Below are 21,307 nucleotides of genomic sequence, written 5' to 3' on the forward strand. Positions count from 1 at the left end.
CATTTCTACAACCAGGAAATATTATACCACTGGCTACAAGTGATGAATAATTTAATGAGGAAATGTTTCCACCACCTCCTTCCAAGGTGTTATTAAACTGAGTGGTCTTCGAAATCAAGGATATACAGTCATCCCCATTTAACAGGTGAGCAGCTTGCCCATAGTCACACAGCTGGGGAACTAACTGCAGAGGTATCTGACCTAAGGTCTGAGCTAACTCCAAAGGCCACCCTAACTACAAAAGCCTCCTAGAATACTCTTTCTTGAGTAAACTGACCTATCTACAGCTTCATTCCTCAGCAACTCCCCTCCCAACATCTGAGTCTTCCCAGAGCCACTCCTACACATGGAATATGGCAACAATCTTCTGCCCTCCACAGTAAATTTAACAATTAATAAAAGCCTCCCTCGGGAAGTATTCCCTGATGACTATGACTGTCTTCCAATGTACTGGGACCCAAGATCTAACTGTCAGTAATTGTCATAGGGTGATAAAATGAGGAGGGTGGGTGGGAGAGGAGGCAGGAAGGGGTCACTAATTCTCTTTCCCAAAAGAGATGCTATGTTAACAGGTGGATCTTTCTTTAGGACTCTGCTTAATATAAAGACATCAAAGGCAGTAAGGAAATTTAAGTATCAACAAAATGAATAAAAATGAAAAAAACAGACAAAGAGATGTATTAACAGTGGCATCTAACATTTATTACAAGCCTACCACGTGGTAAGTATAATAGCACATGCCTTCAACGCCATTTTACCAATGAGGAAACTGAGTCTCCAAGAGGGTATATAACTTGCCAAAGTTACGGAACTAGTAAGTAGATGAACCTGGTCTAATTTAAGTATCAACAAAATGAATAAAAATGAAAAAAACAGACAAAGAGATGTATTAACAGTGGCATCTAACATTTATTACAAGCCTACCATGTGGTAAGTATAATAGCACATGCCTTCAATGCCATTTTACCAATGAGGAAACTGAGTCTCCAAGAGGGTATATAACTTGCCAAAGTTACGGAACTAGTAAGTAGATGAACCTGGTCTAATTCCACAGCCTGTGTTCTTTTCACCATGCCAAACTAGGGCCTCTGCCTCAATACAGAAATTGAGACGAACACACTCTGGTGGTTTGGGAGAATGGTCCCACAACCAAGATTTAATCTATGGTAATCAAGGCAGCTCCTGGAAAAAGTAAAGCCTTTAATCTGGAGGAAGCACAACTACTGCCCGACCCTCCAAATACACATATATATACACAGGGAAGCGACCCAAGGCTGCCAGTCATTTCAGTTCCAACTCAAGGAAGAACTGGGAATGAAGGAATTCCTTTGTTGCTAGAACTACCCCAGGGAGGAAGGCCTCTTCCTGATGTGGTCGCCATCTCTTGCCCATGCAGTGCCACAGAGAGCCAGAGGTAACTTGTTTATCCTCCACTGCTCCCCATGATCCAGCAGGAATCATGGACAGCCTGCAGAGAATTACTGAGGGCAGCTGAGCACCAAGTGTGCCAGTTATAACATCTGTGTTCCACAAAGCTGGTAAGAAAAAACGGCAAAATACAATAGCAATTTTTTCGACTTGCCATTATATCTCTTCAGATGGCTGATGTATTTTAAATGCCCACTATACCTATATATTACCTAGATAACATCTATTCTACTTTCTGAGTAAGAACTTTTCAGCAACACAGTTATCAATCAGGTTACAAAAGAAATAATACAGATATTGATATTATTAATCAAAACAGAGATGCCGTCTAAAATCTGAACGAACCAGATTTTGGATATAGAAGCAATAGCTACTGGTAATGCCAACTTGGATCACATATGTCAGCAACACTGAATGTGAAAAAAATGGCAGAGGCTTCTGAGAACTTTGCTCCTTTCTCATGTTCAACATGTAAAACGTGAAGCTAACCACAGGCATACAACTACCAAAAAACGCAGTGTGATCAACTTGCACAGTCTTGGGGTAGACTACAGAGTTCTCTATGTGGCCGCAAGCATGAAAGGTAGATATGATTCTCTTATGTCTCCAATGCTCCAGAGAAATTGCTCTTATTGAGATATCCAATGGCTACCATGTTTCTAAAACCAAGGTTTAGTAGGTTGAATAATGGCTGCCCAAAAATATCAAATCCTAATTCCTGAAATTTGTAATTCCCAGAATTTCTCTTATTTGGGGAAAAGGTCTTTGCAGAAAAATTAAGCTAAAGATTTTGAGCTTACTCTGTATTACTGAGGTGGGCCCTAAATGGCATTACAAGTGTTTTTGTGAGAGGAAAAGAAAGTTTGGAAAGACACAGAGAGAAGGCAATGTGAAAATGGAGGTAGAGACTGGAGGAATGTGGTCACAAACCCAGGAATACTGGAGCAGCCACTGGAAGTAGAAAGAGGCAAGGAACGGATTTTTCCCTAAAGCCCCCTGGAGGGAAGGCAGTTCTGCCAGATTTGGGGCTTCTAGGCTCCAGAAACTTAAGAGAATATATTTCTGTTGTTTTAAGCCATCAAATTTGTGGTAATTTGCAGCCCCAGAAAACTGATACACAGGGTTATGACCCTGATCTCATCTTACTCCCTCTCTCTCAGCACCATTCGACTAGATCCATCCTTCCTGAAACTCTCTACTTTTGCCTTGTCATTCAGGTCCCAGATCAAATCTACCCCTACCCTCCACCCCATTTTCCTCCCACATAACAGCTCCCTCTTAGCCACCTTTGCTGGCTCCTCCTCCACTGTCAAGGCCTTATAATTGGAGGTCCCAGGACTTGGGTCCTCATTATCCCTACTTCCAACTTAGTGATATCACACAGTCCCATGGCTTTAAATACTATATCTATACACTAAAGACTCACAAATGTTTACCTTCTTCCCAAACCTCTTCACCTTGCTCCAAACTCATATATCTAACTGCCTATGTGACATCTTTACATGCAGCTCAGTCACAACATTTCAAACTAGAACATTCAATATTCCCCCAAAACCCGCTGACCCATTTTGTCCACCTTTATAAATAGCAAACAGCTTCCTCCAAGTTGCTCAAGTCAAAATCCAAAACACCAAGTCGACATAAGTCGTTGGTCATAGACCTTTGGCTGGATAACTTTCTTTAAAACTGACTCTGGAAAGGAGAATTACTGAGATGAAAAAGTATGATTTGGTAAATACTGCCAAATTACTTCCCAGATGAGTTCTACCAATTTACACTCTCATGAAAAGCATCTGAAAATACTTTTTTCAATACACTCCCACCAACATTAAGTAAATAGTTAATTTCAAATCTTTGTTTAATCGGAGAAATGGTTATCCTGCTTTAATCATGTGTCTTCTTCTGAAATTAAAAAAATTCTAATTCTGAAGGATATTAATTTTTTAAATGAAAAATAAATTAATCTTCCAGCTAGTCTGTCTCAAGGAATTAAAAGAACATTCCTAATTTCTGAGAATTCTAAAAACATTTTATTTACAGCATTTTCTTGACATTCATACAACACTACTAACTCTCACCACTCAGAAAAATGCATACATGCCAGGTCCCCCCGCCCAAAATATTTTAATACAAATATGAAAATAGAAAACAACCCTGTCACCGTATCAGTGAGGAAGAAACTGAGGCACACAAAAAAAATAAAGAGGCGTCAAAAGGAAAAACAGGGCTTCCCTGGTGGCGCAGTGGTTGAGAGTCCGCCTGCTGATGCAGGGGACACGGGTTTGTGCCCCGGTTTGGGAAGATCCCACATGCCGCGGAGCGGCTGGGTCCGTGCGCCATGGCTGCTGAGCCTGCGCGTCCGGAGCCTGTGCTCCGCAACGGGAGAGGCCACAGCAGTGAGAAGCCCGCGTACCACAAAAAAAAAAAAAAAAAAAAAAAAGGAAAAACAAAAGTACCATTACATAACTATGCCAAGCCATTCCAGCCATTCCACCCTAAATTTCTCTAGGTAAGACATGGATCATAACATTTTTAAAAACCTAGACTACACAGGGATTTCCTTCTTAATGAAGAAAACCAATCTGTAAAAACCAACGAGTCACATTTTCTAATTCAATCTCCTTCAATAATCCAGAGGAAGGAGAGGGGAGCTGGGCAGGGATGTGCGTATACATGCAAAGGAAGAGAAGGAATAAACGAACAATGCCTCCTCCACTCTAAAAACCATTCCAGTCACCTTAGAAGTAAGATTAGATGATTAAAGACTAGTAACAATCCACGTGCCACCTCATACACGTTAAGCCAGAAAGTCTTAACTTCCTACAACAGCTAGAAAGCAGCTAACAACTCTACTAAATCATCACTCTTTGCTCACCCCAGGCAAAGCAAAAGGCCAGTTCAAACAGATGACATCCTAGCAGGCAATGACAAAGGAGGCTTTCAACAGTGCATCCAGCCTGTCTGAATTGTTATACATCATTCTAAATCATTCAGACAATATCTGAAAAGTTTTCTTTTTAAGGGAATATTACAAAGGAAAAGATAGAGTTGTTATTAAGGGGGATTAGTTGCTAGAATGTAAGCAATATGGGTCATGCTACTTTAAAAGCTAATTTCACTGTAATAATTTAGATTCCAGGTAGGGTACTGTAATGAACCGTGTCTTAACATTTTATACTCAAATTCAAGGACAGGAAGGACATAGCATACACCTCTGGTTTTCTGTGTTTTAAGTCCCTGCACTAAAAAGATATACAGATGTAAAACAAGTCACATTATCATCTGTGGCCCTGTACACATTACTAAAAGGTTAGCCCAGCACTACCCAACAATTAAAACAAGATGAGGCATGGCCATCAATAAACTGATAAAAAGAAGAAGAAACATTAAAACGTAAATATTTTGGAGAAATGCAGGGGAAAAAAATACAATGAACTGAATAAAAATGGCAAATAATTTTTCCACGTAAGAGAAACTTAATGACCCTATCGATTCTAAACACATACTGTATACAGTGGCTGCAGCTGTCTTACCATATATGCCCAAACATAAGGAAAGGTTGTCTTCCCTAAAGTTATCCTTCAAGAAGCAGGAATTGCTTTACAATTAAATCCTTACTTTTGAAGTAGGCACCAATAATTTTATATTAAGTACAAACAGGGGAGAAAGAAAAAAGAGAAAAAGCTTCCCAAAAACCTTGAAGTGAAAACTCCAAGCGAGCAGTCATGCCCAGGGGAATGGCATTTGAGATTCCAAAAGAGTAAGACCCTACCAATGGAATCAAACTCCCAGGGACGTCCATCCAGTCAGAGTCTGTGAAAGGGGCAAGACAGGGAAGGAAGTTCTCATCTCTGGGCATAAACACTGAAGTCTGGAAAAACATCACACAACACTAGTGCTGGATGCTTTGTCAAAGTTATTACACCAAACAAGTTTCAAAAGGGAGTAAAATACAGATTTAAACACAGATTAAATACTTATTCCTGGAGTGTGATGTCACAATTACAAGAGGTAGCTGCCACCTGAAAAAGGCCTCTGAAGATCATTTAGAAAGAAATGCAATAAAAAAAAACCTTGGAAAGTTAGGAAGATCACAAATAACATCAAAATGATGGCAATCCTCCTAATGTTATATGAATGAATTCTGTGGCTTCAGATAAAACTTACAGAGAGCAACATTTACAGATTTTTAAAATGCTCTATATCTCAAATAACTTGTAAGGAAGTAAATAACTGAAAAACTGGGCCAATACCTTTAAATGTGGTTTCAGTAAATCAATATTAAAGTTATTTATTTATATTAAAATATTTATATTTTAATTTATATATATGTATGTATTTATATTTTATATTTAAATATTTATATTAAATAAATATTTATTAAATGTTAAATCATGGCTGTGAAGATGTGGAGCATTCAAATAAATGTTTCATAAAATGACTGTGGGAAAGTAATATTTTTAAATGTGTATTAGGAATAAATTCAAATACATGGAATTTGATAGTATAACCTATTCTTAAATATGCATGTGCAATTACTACTGGGGTAAACTGAGAGAAGAATATAGGAGATCTCTCTGTTTTATTCTTTTTTTACAATTGCATGTAAATCTAAATTATCTCAAAATGAAAAAGTTAAAGAAAAGATTTTTTAAATATATATATGCAATTATTATAATTAACTATTTAACATTTTAATTATTTCGTCTACACCCCTAAAATTTTCTATATTTATGTTGACCAAAACACTTCTTTTTCTTATTGAGAAGATGGAGAAATGCCTTATATCTGGATCTCTTCACTTTCAAATATACGTAATATTTTAGGAAATTCAAACCCTGTATTAGAGGAAAATAATGCTCAGCAGAATTCACTTTTGTAGTAGAGAAAACAGCATTGGAAAAAAGAAGACTAAGCTCACTGCTGTCCAGTTACTTAAAGAAACTGCATACGAGTTGATTATTAAACTTCTCCCTTAAGTTATTCCTATCCTTTTTTTTTTTTTTTTTCCTTTTGCGGTACGCGGGCCTTTCACTGTTGTGGCCTCTCCCGTTGCGGAGCACAGGCTCCGGACACGCAGGCTCAGCGGCCATGGCTCACGGGCCCAGCCGCTCCGCGGCATGTGGGATCTTCCCGGACGGGGGCACGAACCCGCGTCCCCTGCATCGGCAGGCGGACTCTCAACCACTGCACCACCAGGGAAGCCCTATTCCTATCCATTTTATTAGAAGTTTTTTAGAACTGTACATCAAAGGAGTGTACTTTCTGGAGTGATGCAAATGCTCTGTATCTTGATCTGGTGGTGACTACATAAGTGTATATATTTGTCGAAATTCACCATATTATACACATAAGATTGTGAATTTTACTGTATATAAATTATAGCTCAATAAAGTTATTATTGGTACAAAAAACAATTTTTAAAATTCTACACCACATTAGGTACTATATACTGGTTTATTACAAAAGGAATTCTTTGTGTTGCTCTGAAAACAATACACAGAAGATTTCCCAACCATTTGGTATAGAAACAAATACCTGAGAATTTAACTGAGAACAGAAAATTTAAGAGAGAGAGAACAGTGAGGTATTCCCTGTCCTTATTTTTCTCCTGGCTAGCCATGGTGCTGCTGCAAATAGGTGAGGGTTAGGAGACACTACATTTATGGAAGTCAGAGTGTTTTCACCTGAATAGTGATCAAAATAATTAACTGGCTATGAAACTTCCGTAATGGGTTAATAATTATACAAAAGAACCACTTCTTCTAAGAAAAAATACTGAGCCTTGCATTTTCCATCATCTTTGCAACCATCATTACATAAAAACTACTGAAGAATTATATATGTACCTGTCCTACGCAAGTGACAAATATTTCTGCTTCATCCTGGTGAAGTGTGTATTTATCTACTCTTATTATTAAGACAATTTAGGCTTGCAAACAGAGGCATTCACTTATCCATATTTAAGGAAAATCAGATCAAACACGGGATAATTTTAATAAAAGATGAAAAGTAAACCTAACACATTATTATTAGATCTTTCTTTGCCAGAAAATGAGACATAAACCTGGGAGATGATAGTTACAAGGGTTCAAGCTGCAAGGTTAAACAGGCTAACACAGGTACTGTACAGCTAAGAAAGAAAAGCATAAGGTGCTTCTAACAGCTGGAAAACATCCAGGTAAAAAGACATCTACAAGATGTAACATTTCAGTTCATGTCATTCAGTTAAGACTCAGGTACCAAAAGAGTATCCACTAAATATGGAGGAAGAGAAAGTAATATCCAGCAATATACAAACACAAAAAATTTTTAATGTGCAGTTACTGTCACTGACATCAAAAAAATGTCTTCTGTACTTCAATAGCACCTTTCATTTTGTTCAAATTCTAAACATTTCATATATTACATCGGTCTACCAGGATATTCTTAAGGCGGGGGGAGTGGGGGTTGGGGTAGGTGAAAGGGTTGAGATCACACCTACCATGAATCTAGATGAGAAATGGATGAAAGGTGACAGCAGAAGAGAAACTGCTCTCCTTATTCCCAGTCCAATGCTCAGTGAAAAGGAAGAAAGTTCAAAGTTTAAAATTTCCATTTCCTGACTATTTTAGTCATTCACCACAAAATACAAGATTGCCTAAAGTCTGCAAAAGAAAATTCTCCATGTAATCAACCTGAGCAGTTATAACCCCCAGCAGAAAAAGAGAAAGAGCTAGAAGGAAACTAAAGGGTACATCTTTTCTGTCTCTGCCTCAATAAGATAAAGTATCCCTGTTCTATGACCACAAGAGATTCCACTGCTTCTTTGTGTGTCACGTTTCACTGCCTCCCAAACCTCAAAAACATTAATACCTAATGTCTTACTTTATAACCTTCCTACTATTGTAAATGCCTTAATAATCTTGTCATCAGAATAAAAACACAGGCTGCCACAGGGCTAAGTGGTAAGAACCTGAGAGGAGAGGGCCTGTCTTGAATGTGTGACCTCAGGTTTGTGTTTTCTCATCCATTAAAACAAAATGAGTTTCTTAAACCAGTGACCTCTGACATTCTATGAATCTATGATGACACAATAATACAATCATATATAATCTAATAAGAGAATTACTAAAATCTCCATTATTTCTAGGCTATATATCTACTAAAACCTTCTGATGGGGACTATTTCCTAATTTTTCAGTCTTCTCACTCTGGAACATTTTCCTGAGATCTTCATTTAATGCTTACACTGTGACAAATACTAAATATGGTGAAGGAATGGCCCTATGATTTCTTTAAGTGCCATTCGAATTATATGACTTGTTATCAATGGTTTTACATGCAAAGACATCATGACTCTTATTTATTAACTAGTTTTCTTATCACCTTGGGACTGTTTTGTACTACCACTGGTATAAACCCAATCCTACATCCATACTGAATTTCCACAGCTATTTATTTTCCTTAAGAAAATTATCTTGTCTTAATCCTGTTGAATGCCATATTATGTATATTCACCAACTTTTCTAAAATATCAGATATTCTGAATTTTAATCCAGTTGTCTGTTGAGCCACCTATCCCACCCAACTTGATGCCATTCACAAACTTAGTGAGCGTATTCTGTGTACCACTCACCATCTAAGACTCTGCTGGAAATATCAGAAGCTCAGGACCCATCTGACAGAATTCAACTTAAGAGTGCACAGCTCCCCTCCCAATGCTGAGGACCTGTGCTGAGGCATGGCTGAACTGTTCTAAGAAGAACTTAGTAATCATGGGTCGGTCTATCTTCCTGGCCATACAACTTTGCCACCTCTCACAAACATGCTACCTAAACCATCACAAGAAAACCAAGATGAAAGGCTGTAATCTGGCAGAAAACAGACCCATAAGAAATAACCTACAGTAGGTGCCCTAAGATGGTGAGTCTGCAGCAGCAGCATCTTCTTCAAAGAATACAGCAGTTTTCTTGACAAGACTCCACTCAACTGGCTATATTAACCTGTGCTCTTAAGACCCTCCATAAAACAGACTAACATGCCCAATGTTAGTGTGCCAAATGCTCTCTCAGCCAGCAGAGCTGTTTTCCAGTATAGAGGTTTATATACACCCCTGTCATTTGAGCTGAATGTTTCTGCAGAACCAATTATTTTTTCCCCAAAATCTGTCTATGCCTTACAATTACACCTATTTTTACTTGTGGCTGTGATCACATAGTTTAGTTACTATCTAAACGAGTAAGTGCAACAAGAAAGCATTATTTCTATGAAATCTATGTTGAATACTTTGACTTGATTAAAAGACAGGTTGCTATTTTTAAAAAAATAACGATGCTGCCAGATTAGGCATGAGCAAGACAACTTAAAGACTAAGGAACAAATCATAAAAATCTAAAGAGTGCCCTCAAATTGCTTCATAAATGTCTTTAGATTCTTACCCCATTAATGAGACCAAAACTGGATGTCAATTAACTAGCAAACATTTCTTTGGGCATTCACGTGCCAGTCACCAGCAAGATATTTTAAATGAGTTAACCATTTCACACTAGTATATGTTTTACAATTACTAACACATTGTTTTTATCGTCAGCATTTTTCACACGAGAAAACTGAGGCACAGAAAAGTTAAGTAACTTGCCTAAGTTCACATGCTAGTAAGAAGTAGAGTGACGGTCCCAGCCCAGAAGGCCAGTTCCAGAAGGCATATGCTACACTATTGCAGATGATGTATTATTTGCATGGTGAACGCAAGAAAAATTGTATGGCTCTCAAATCAGTTGACAGATATGCAAAGAAAAGGTTTCAGCCTACCACCCAACACACACACACACACGTTTTAAATTAAATGCAGCCATAAATAAATAAATAAACAAAAATAAATAAATATATAAAATCAAAAACAAACCAAATCATAAGACAGCAATGAGACAAAACTAAAAGGTGGGATAACTGGCCTGTATTTTTCTAAACCTCACTGACATGAAAAACAGAGAGGAAGAGGAACTATTCTAGATTACAAGAGACTAAGAAAAACAACAACCGAATGTAATCTAGAAAATCACTTTTGGATCCTGGATTAGAAAAAAGGGGTAAAAAAGCTCTAGAAGACATTTTTGGAACAACTAGGGAAATTTTAATACGTATATAAAATAGCTGATACAAAATTCTTGCTAATTTTTTTAATATGATAATGATACTGTGGTTATGTATGAAAATGTGTGTCCTCATTCTTGTAAGATTCATGTTGAAATATTTAAGAGGCAAACTGTCATGGTATCTGCAAATGGTTCTGAAAAGGTATATCTATAGAACGAGGTAAAGCATGGGTAGCAAGTGTTAACAGTGAATCTAGATGAAGAGTATATGGACATTCAGTATACTACTTATCTCAACCTTTCTGTGGGGTTGAAATTTTTCAAAATAAAAAAGTTGAAGGAGGATGTCTACACAAAGATTCATACATGAATGTTTGTTATTCATAACAGCCAAAGACTAAAAGCAAGCCAAATGCCCATCAACTAATGAATAGATAAATGAAATGTGGTATTATCCATAGAATGGACTACTATTCAGTAATAAAAAGGAACACCCTATGGATACATGCTATAACACAGATGAACCTTGAAAATACTCATCTCAGTGAAAGAAGCTAGCGTTCTATATATTATGATGCCATTTATGTGAAACATTAAATAAAGGCAAATCTACAAAAACAGAAGACAGATGAGTTGCCTGGAAGTGGGCAGAGAAATTTACCACCAATAGCCCTGAGGAAACTTTTCAGGGTGATGGAAATGTTCTAAAATTGTATGTGGTAATGGTAGTAGAACACTGTGAACTTACTAAAAATCATCAAACTGTACAATTACAATGGGTGAATCTTATGGTAGATAAATTATACCTCAATAAAATTGTTAACAAAAAGTAAGGAAAGAAACATTCAATCAAAAAAAAAAAAATCAGGGACTTCCTTGGTGGTCCAGTGGTTAAGAATCCGCCTTCCAATTCAGGGAATGCAGGTTCAATCCCTGGTCAGGAAACTAAGATCCCACATACTGTGGACAACTAAGCCTGCACGCCACAACTACCGAGCCCACGCACTCTGGAGCCTGCACACGACTAGAGAGAAGCCCGCGTGCCACAACGAAGAGCCCTCACACAGGGGCTTCCCTGGTGGCGCAGTGGTTGAGAGTTCACCTGCCAATGCAGGGGACACGGGTTTGTGCCCCGTTCTGGGAAGATCCCACATGCCGCAGAGCAGCTGAGCCCGTGAGCCATGGCCACTGAGCCTGCACTCCACAACGGGAGAGGCCACAACAGTGAGAGGCCCGCGTACAGCAAAAAAAAAAAAAAAAGAGCCCTCACACAGCAACTAAGACCAGACACAGCCAAAATAAATAAATAAATATTTTTTAAAAATCAAGGTAAAACAATAATAATTGGGAAAGGAATCAATTTGATTATCTGCTAGTATAGACTGGACGCAGGGAGCAAGACATCAGGCTGAGCTATATAATTGAAGGGAGTTACATTTATCTAAAAATATAGATGAAAAATAAAACATGCAATAAAATGTTACTTTAAAAGAACGTCAACCCCTTATTGTTATATTTCCAAATAAGGTCTCTATCCAAATGATGGTATATAAATTAATTTTATAATCAAAAGACTCTGCTTTCAACAACACAAAGACAAATAACCCAATTTAAAAATGGGCAAAGGAGGGAATTCTCTGGCGGACCAGTGGTTGGGACCATGCACTTTCACTGCCAAGGGCCCAGGTTCCTGGTCGGGGAACTAGGATCCTGCGGCCGTGCAGCGCAGCCAGGGGAAAAAAAGGCGGGGGGGGGGGGTGCCGCAAAGGACTTTTTTAATATATATATATATATATATATATACATATATATATATATATATATTTTTTTTTTGGTGGCTGTGTCGGGTCTTAGTTGCGGCACGCAAGATCTTTCATTGCATCACGCAGGTTCAGTAGTTGCAGTGTGCGGGCTTAGCTGCCCCGCGGCAAGTAGGATCCTAGTTCCCCAACCAAGGATTGAACCCACATCCCCTGCACTGGAAGGCGGATTCTTAACCACTGGACCACCAAGGAAGTCCCAGGGCAAAGGACTTAAAGAGACATTTCTCTAAAGAAAATATATAAATGGCCAACAATCACATCAAAAAGATGTCTAATGTCATTTAGTTGTCAGCAAAATGCAAATCAAAACCATAATGATGCCAACAAATTTGACGACCTAGAACAAATGGATAAATTCCTAGAAACATACAACCTATCAAGACTAAATCATGAAGAAAAAGAAAATATGAACACACTAATTACTAGGAATGAAATTGAATCAGTGATCAAAAACCTCCCAAGAAACAAAAGTCCAGGACTAGACAGCTTCACTGGTGAATTCTACCAAATACCAATCCTTCTCAAACTCTTACCAAAAAATATTAAGAAGAGGAAACGCTTCCAAACTCATTTTACAAGGCCAGCATTACCCTAATACCAAAAGCAGATAAGGACACCACAATAAATAAAATTACAGGGCTTCCCTGTTGGCACAGTGGTTAAGAATCTGCCTGCCAATGCAGGGGACACGGGTTCGATCCCTGGCCCAGGAAGATCCCACATGCCACTGAGTAGCTAAGCCCGTGCGCCACAACTACTGAGCCTGTGCTCTAGAGCCCGCATGCCACAACTACTGAAGCCCGTGCACCTAGAGCCCATGCTCCACAACAAGAGAAGCCACTGCAATGAGAAACCCATGCACGCAACGAAGAGTAGCCCCCACTCGCCGCAACTAGAGAAAGCCCACGCACAGCAACAAAAACCCAACACAGCCAAAAATAAAAACAAATAAATAAACTTATTTTTTAAAAAAATTACACGCCAATGTCCCTGATGAACCTAGATGCAAAAATTCTCAACAAAATAAGAGCAAACCAAATTCAACAATACATTAAAAGGATCATACATGATGATCAAGTGGGATTTATTCTGGGATGCAAGGATGGTTCAACATGTGCAAATCAATGTAATACACCATATTTAAAAAATGAAGGATAAAAATCATATCATCTCAGTAGATGCAGAAAAAGCATTTGACAAAATTCAGCATCCATTTATGATAAAAATTCTCAATGAAGTGGGCAAAGTGGATATATCACTAAAGACTTGCATGGAAATTCTGAAACCATGAAATTCCTAGAAGAAAACATAGGTGGTAAGCTCCTTGACAAAGGTCTTGGCAATAATTTTTTGGAGTCTGACATCAAATGCAACAAAAGCAAAAATAAACAAGTGGGATATATAAACAGCTCATACATCTCATATTTTTTTAAAATCTGGTTTTTAAATGGGCAAAAGATCTGAACAGAGATTTATCCAAGGAAGACATAAACAGGTACATGAAAAAATGCTCCACACAGCTAATCAGCAAGGAAATGTAAATCAAAACCACAATGAGTTGCTACCTTATACTTGTTAGAATTGTTACTATCACAGAGACAACAAATAACAAGTGTTTGTGAGAATGTGGAGAAACAGGAACCCTTGTACACTGTTGGTGGGAATATAAATTGGTGCAGCCACTATGGAAAACAGTATGGAGGTTCCTCATAAAATTAAAAATTGATCTACCATAGGATCCAGCAATTTCATTTCTGAAGTATTTATCTGAAGAAAACAAAAAAGCTATATGCACCCCCATGTTCACTGCAGCTATTTATAATAGCCAAGATATGGAAACAACTTAAGTGTACATCAATGGATGAATGAATAAAAAAAGAATATAACAATGGAATATATTATTCAGCCATAAAAAAGAATGAAATCGTGCCATTTGCAACATGGATGGACCTTTAAGGCATGCTCGTGAAGTCAGAGAGAAAAAGATAAATACCATATGATCTCACTTACATGTGGAATTTAAAAAAACAAAAACTGAGCTCATAGACAAAGAGAACAGAATGGTGGTTGCCAGAAGTGAGAGGGTAGAAGTTAGACAAGCGAGTGAAAGGGGCAAAAGGTACAAACTTCCAGTTATAAATAAGTCATGAGGATGTAATGAACAGCATGGCAACTATAGTTAATAATAATATATTGCATATTTGAAAGTTGCCAGGTGAGTAGATCTTAAAAGTTCTCGTGACAAGAAAAAAAAATTTTTTTGGTAACTATGTAAGGTGACAGATGTTAACTAGACTTGTGATGATTATTTTGCACTGTATACATTATGTATACATTATGGTGTACACTTAAAACTAATTTTTTTAAAAATCTAACAACAACACAAAAAACATAATGGGATACACTTCACACCTAATAGGATGGCTATAATTTTTTTTAAAGTTTTGGCCAGGATGTGAAGAAACTGGAACCCTCCACCCTCATGCATTGCTGGTAGGATGTAAGATGGTACAGCCACTGTGGACAACAGTTTGGCAGTTCCTCAATTAAGATAAATATAGAATTATCACATGAACCAGAAATTCTATTCATAGGCATTTACCAAAAAGAACTGCAAACAAGCGTTCAAACAAAAACTTGCACATGTATGTTTGTGGCAGCATTATTCACAATCACCAAAAAGTTCAGAACTCAAATGTCCATCAACTGATGAATGGATAAACAAATTATGGTACATAACCACACAATGGCTTATTATGCAGCCATAAAAAGAAATGAAATGCATATACATGCTAGAACACAGATGAACCTTAAAAACACACAAAGTGAAAGAAGTAGACACAAAGGGACACAAACTGTATGATTCCATTCATATGAAGTTATATAAAATAGGCAAATCCACAGAGACAGAAAACAGATTAGTGGTTGCCAAGGGCTGGAAAGAGGGGGAAATAGGGAGTGACTGCTTAATGGGTACAGGTTTCCTTTTGGAGTGATGAAAATGTCCTGGAAATAGAAAGTAATGATGGTTCAATGCTGTAAATGTACTAAATGCCACTAAATTGTGCACTTTGAAATGGTTAAAAAGATGAAGTTTGTGTTATATGTATTTTTAACCACAATTTTTTAAACTCTGTTTATGAGTATACAGCATATTTGACTTGAATTTCAACTACTTCTTTTAGCTTTTCTGTATAATTTTTCTATTTCTTTTGGCTTTTCCGTATACCATAGATCATATAATAGGTACGCCATAAAATCTAACATTTGTTGATCACTTACTACATGCGAGATACATGCTAGTAGGCATTTTTTGTGCATTTTAATCCTAAAAAACCTATAAGCTAGGTTAAGTATTATTACCCCCATTTTAAGTGTAAGAAATGAAAGCTCAGAGAATGAGATAACAATGAATAACAGACAAGGCTGGGATTCAAACCCTACCATTTTTAAGGTTAACTCAAAGATAAAAGGAAAGGAATAAACTAAATGATTTCTAAAGCACCTTCTAGTATTACAACTCTACAAATATGCCACAGGAAAAAAAGAAAATCATATCCTTCCCCAAACTGTCCTGATGATAGCTTTCTGGTAAAATATACGGACAGAAAGTCAACACTGATCCTAAACGACCTTCAGTATGACATATGCTAGCATTTCTTTTCTTCCACCAGCATAAGACCAAGACATTAATTACTGTGCTGGTTATTGTTTCCAGAGAACCCAAAAGGTCCAAGGTAATTGTCACCACTCATTTTGAAGTACATAATGAAGCGGTGTGGGAAGACTAGCTGTACGTAAGCACCCAAGGAAAGGAAATTTCTTTACAGTATATATTCCCAATCTCCACCTCAGACCTAGTGGATCAAAATCTCTGGGCTAATACCTTACAATCCTTATGTTTTTTTAAAAGCCCACCCAGGTGGGCGGCCAAGTTTGGGAATTGCCACAGACAAGTGGGGGAAAAAATTCTTTTTTAATCAAATAGAACACAGCAAATAAGCCTGGTCCAATTAGCATTGATTTTAGAGTACAGGGGCACCAGACTTATTTATAATCTAGTTATGATGTCAGATCTCTTTACTATAGTACAGTTACATTTCAGATGACATGATTCTGCCCAAATACACTTGAATCTTTGAATAATTCATGATACTCACTCAGCATATCAAATTGTACCTAAAATGCCTTTAAGAAATCTTTTACGGATTAATTCGAGCTGCACATGTATGTCTATGTATTATGTATATTACGTACAGGTACACAAATGTACACACACACATTATATTAGTAACCTTCACAACATTTAGCAAGGTGCCTGACAATCTAGTCCCAAATAGCTTTCAAATAAACAAATACAAATAAATCCAATAAATATTTACTGACACCCACATTATGTACCAAGTACTGTGCTAGGTGCTGTGAATATAGCCAAAAACAAGGCAAATTCTCACAACACTTATTATTAGCAGGGATATCAGTTGTTAAGCAGGCTGCTATGAAAGTACCCACCCCTCTTCATCATTTTCCTTATTTTACTTTTAGATGCGAACATTCTGCTTCACCCTTCCCTGGGGCATTATAGGATTCTCACTTTGTCGTATCAATCCCTTTAAATTCCAATTTTCACTTTACATGGGGAAAATGTACATCCAAGCAGCCCCCATTACTGTTTCAAAGCAACTGGAAAAATCCCAGAATCCACATTTCCATTGGGCTGAGACTTTCCAATATGCCTAATAATGATACTTTATGACCTAAAAGTTCCAATGAATTGGTAGTAAGAAAACACTGGTGTGCTTCAGTGGCACTGTAATTGGAATGGTGATTAAATGCATCATGTTAAATTTACCCTGGGCCTTTTCCAGTGTGGCAAATATAAAATGAGCTATCAGCATCAGCAGAGCCTAAACCACTCTTTCCTTCTAAAATGATACTTCTCCTGCATGTCAAAGGTGATATGTTTGAGCTTCTCCATTATTAGGTAGCATAACACGACAAACTGTATACACCCATACAGGCTTCCATGGGATGTACACTGCCCAACATGGTTTACTGTACTTAGCAACTTGGGACAACCTTATGTATGTCAGAGCAGTGCATCTACACCACTAAAGTTAATGGTCTGTCAGTGTTTCCATTATAAAGCAATTTTCAAAGGTTTATTGCTCTGATGAAGAATTTCCTCTGAGCTGAAATTTAGCATTCCAGAAAAGCAAAAACTGTAGCCCATAGTTGTTTATTCCCTTCCAAGTAGGCCAAGTAGTTTGTTTTTGGTTTTGTTTTGTTTTGTTTTTAAGTTAATCTGGCCCTTTATTTCAGAATTTCCTCATATAGCCCTTTGGGACTATCCATAGAACATAAATCTTACACCTCACAAAGGGACTACTGGTTTGGTAATAGCAGCTACCAAGGTTCACAGCACAAATTCCAACTTATTTATGGAAAACAATTTTTAAAAAGCAAGCATATTTTTGATGAACAAACTATAAGTTTAAAAACTTTATCAGTTCTACCTAGTTATATTAAATTATTCATGCTATCAGACTATGCTGTCATTTACATTAAAATCAATGGTAATTTTAAATCCTCATCAATTGTTAAGCTTTCTTTTATCCTTCCCACTCAAGAAGCATAGCTAGGGCTTCCCTGGTGGCGCAGTGGTTGAGAGTCCGCCTGCCGATGCAGGGGACACGGGTTCGTGCCCTGGTCCAGGAGGATCACACATGCCACGGAGCGGCTGGGCCCGTGAGCCATGTCTGCTGGGCCTGCACGTCCGGAGCCTGTGCTCCGCAACAGGAGAAGCCACAACAGTGAGAGGCCCACGTACGGCCAAAAAAAAAAAAAAAAAAGAAGCATAGCTACTACTGACCTAACACTAATTTTACCTACTCTAAATTCCCTCTTACCCTACAAGTTAAAGGGAGTAAGTTCTGTAAGTAAGAGCTAGGTAGCAAGAAATGTTATATAGTAGTAGAAGCCTGAGGCAATTTAGAAAATTCAGAAGATGATGATCAGTCCCTGAATGACAAAGTTCACAGAAAACAACTGTGGTAATCTTGAAGATTGGTATATTAGTGATAAACTAACAGTTTTATCCAATCTCTGGAAACTGTTCTATTAATCTGAAAGCCTGCCAGAATATTTCATGCTTCAAACAAAGAAGAAATCAACTATTCTAGTATTTTGGTTTCTTGTTATTGAATCTAACTTGAAAGCTTAAATATTTACACTTTAAATTACAAGGTTTTTCAACTATACAGCTAATTATAATTCTGATACAGCTCTACTCAATAAATAAAGGAGTTATAACATAAGAATGGTTTTCCAAGCTTAAAAATTCTCATTATGTACAAATAAAGACTCTCTAAAACTGGAGATAAGTGATCAAAGCAATCTTCTAAAAATGAACACTTTTTAGAGAAGTATATTTATTCCAAATTACTACTGATACAGGTTAATATATTTTGCCAATTTCCAACTTTACATTACTCTGAAGACAACCAGCTATATAATCTCAGAAACTATTTATATTAAAACCATCTATGAAACCACTTCCAGACAAAGTAACAACACAAAATAACGTTTGTAAAATGTTAAGTAAATGGGATCCAATTCATGATTATAGCTATTGGAAATACGAACACAGATGCACCAGACAAGGACTAGAAGGATGTAACAAACATTAAAAGACAAGATTTTGCTTTATTATTTTTATTGATGTTGTTATATTCTTTTTATAACACACCTTCTATTCAGATTCCAAATTGATTCTACCTTTACCTTCATCAGGTATTAATAACCATACTTGCCAAATTTACAAGTATAAAAGCTAAAGTCAAAAAAAAGTTACATTTAATAAGGACAAAACAACAAAATACTCAAGATTAACCCTCAAAAGCATCAGTGTTACAAGTTAATTGCTTTGATGTATAGCATCAGAGATCTAGGTAAAAAAATAAAGTTACCTTTATCTTTTGCAATTTTGTTAAATGCCCTAGAGCTAGTAGGTCTGTCCAGTAGTTAACCCAAAGACCTGTGAGTCCTTTTGGCTTTTGTAAAAGATACCCAACTCAGCCTGCAATGGCAGTTCAGATGCAGTAATGAAGAGGCAGCAACCTAGTATATGGGGTTGGCCATCACACCCCTACTCAGCTTCAACGCTTTTATGCCAATGACTGAAAGTTCTCTAAAAAACTTCACTGAAGCACACCAGACGTTAGTTATCAATGGTTTCATTTCCATGTTAGAAAGACAAACACAGCCTTGTTAATGATGTAAAATAAATCAGATTTGATAATAGCTTTTCATCTTCTACCCATTTTGACACTCAAAACTCCCTTACTTTCTTAGAAGTCCTTTTCCTTAATATGCTATTAGTAGGGACTTCCCTGGAGGTGCAGTGGTTAAGAATCTGCCTGCCAAGGCAGGGGACACTGGTTTGTGCCCTGGTCTGAGAAGATCCCACATGCCACGGAGCAACTAAGCCTGTGCGCCACAACTACCAAGCCTATGCTCTAGAGCCCGTGAGCCACAACTACTGAAGCCCACGTGCCACAACTACTGAGTCTGCGCACCCCAGAGCTCATACTCTGCAACGAGAAGCCACCACAATGAGAAGCCCGTGCACCACAACGAAGAGTAGCCCCCACTCACCGCAACTAGAAAAAGCCTGTGCACAGCAACGAAGACCCAACACAGCCAAAAATAAATTTAAAAACATTTTAACAACAACAACAACAAGAATACGCTATTAGTAGGAAAATACAATTAAAGAACCACTTCTGACTAAAAAGGCCTGGGCCACAGTGAAAGGACCAATGGACTGAGCAAAGCAGGGCAGCTCTCTGCTCCCTCATCTCTAACATCACAGTAGCCTCTTTCAAAAAAATTTATTCTTATGAATGTATCACATAACAGAAAATTCAAAAAGCACTAATAAAGAGTATTAATGAAAGTGTGTCTCATCTCCATCCCTGTCTGCCAGACACCCAGTCCCCCTATTAGAAGCAACCACTATTACCAGTTTCTTGTAGATCCTTCTCTGAGGCACATCCTATTTTAAAATATCCATTATGGGGCTTCCCTGGTGGCGCAGTGGTTGAGAGTCCGCCTGCCGATGCAGGGGACACGGGTTCGTGCCCGGTCCGGGAGGATCCCACATGCTGCGGAGCAGCTGGGCCTGTGAGCCATGGCCGCTGAGCCTGCGCATCCAGAGTCTGTGCTCCGCAGCGGGAGAGGCCACAACAGTGAGAGGCCCGCATATCGCAAAAAATAAAAACAAAAATTAAAAAATAAAATATCCATTATGCTCCAAACCTCAGGACTCCCTAGTCTTCCTGCATGCTTCATTTTTCTCTCTAGCGCTGATCAGCAATGGGCTTATCATTATATGTTCATTATTTACTACTACATGTTTTGATTACTTTATTCTTGTCTCACCGCCACCTGCATCGAGAATAAAAGCTCCATGTAGAACTCCCTTCACTGCTATATTCCCAGAGCATGGAACACTGCATGGAACAAGTTTGCTCAATGAGTTAACAATCCTATTATTACAAACACGAGTAACAAGCAGGTTATCTATTCTCTACAAAATACTAATGCTTTCCCCAAAATGAAAGAAAAACTACAGAAGTATTATATATACTCTGCTTAGGGAGCTAAATCAGTTTAAGACTAAAACTGCAAACATTCAATATTGCCTATTATTTGAGATTATGAATTTTACATTGACTTTCTACATAAAGGTCTTTTACTTAAACTCTACTTGTAAGATTACTTTCCCCTGAGATTTTCTTGAAAATAGATGCCTTCTAAAAGTCTATGTAAGGGAGTAAAATTTTAAATGGTAATTTGCATCTCAAAAGCACTGAAAACATAGTTTGCAATGCAATTTATTCAGAAAAAAGTATAAATACATTATAAATAAAAATATTAAGAATAAGTATGGGGCTTCCCTGGTGGCACAGTGGTTGA

The 21,307-nt window shown here is 37.6% G+C and overlaps 1 protein-coding gene across 1 annotated transcript in view; it reads right to left on the minus strand.

The window, feature by feature from the left end:
- The window catches only part of ZFAND3 (zinc finger AN1-type containing 3), a 331,407-nt gene that overhangs the window by 210,464 nt on the left and 99,636 nt on the right, over window positions 1-21,307 (minus strand). The gene's annotated exons all lie outside the window — the stretch shown is intronic.

Source organism: Mesoplodon densirostris, chromosome 10 (genome assembly GCF_025265405.1).
Source record: "Mesoplodon densirostris isolate mMesDen1 chromosome 10, mMesDen1 primary haplotype, whole genome shotgun sequence".
NCBI lineage: Eukaryota > Metazoa > Chordata > Mammalia > Artiodactyla > Ziphiidae > Mesoplodon > Mesoplodon densirostris.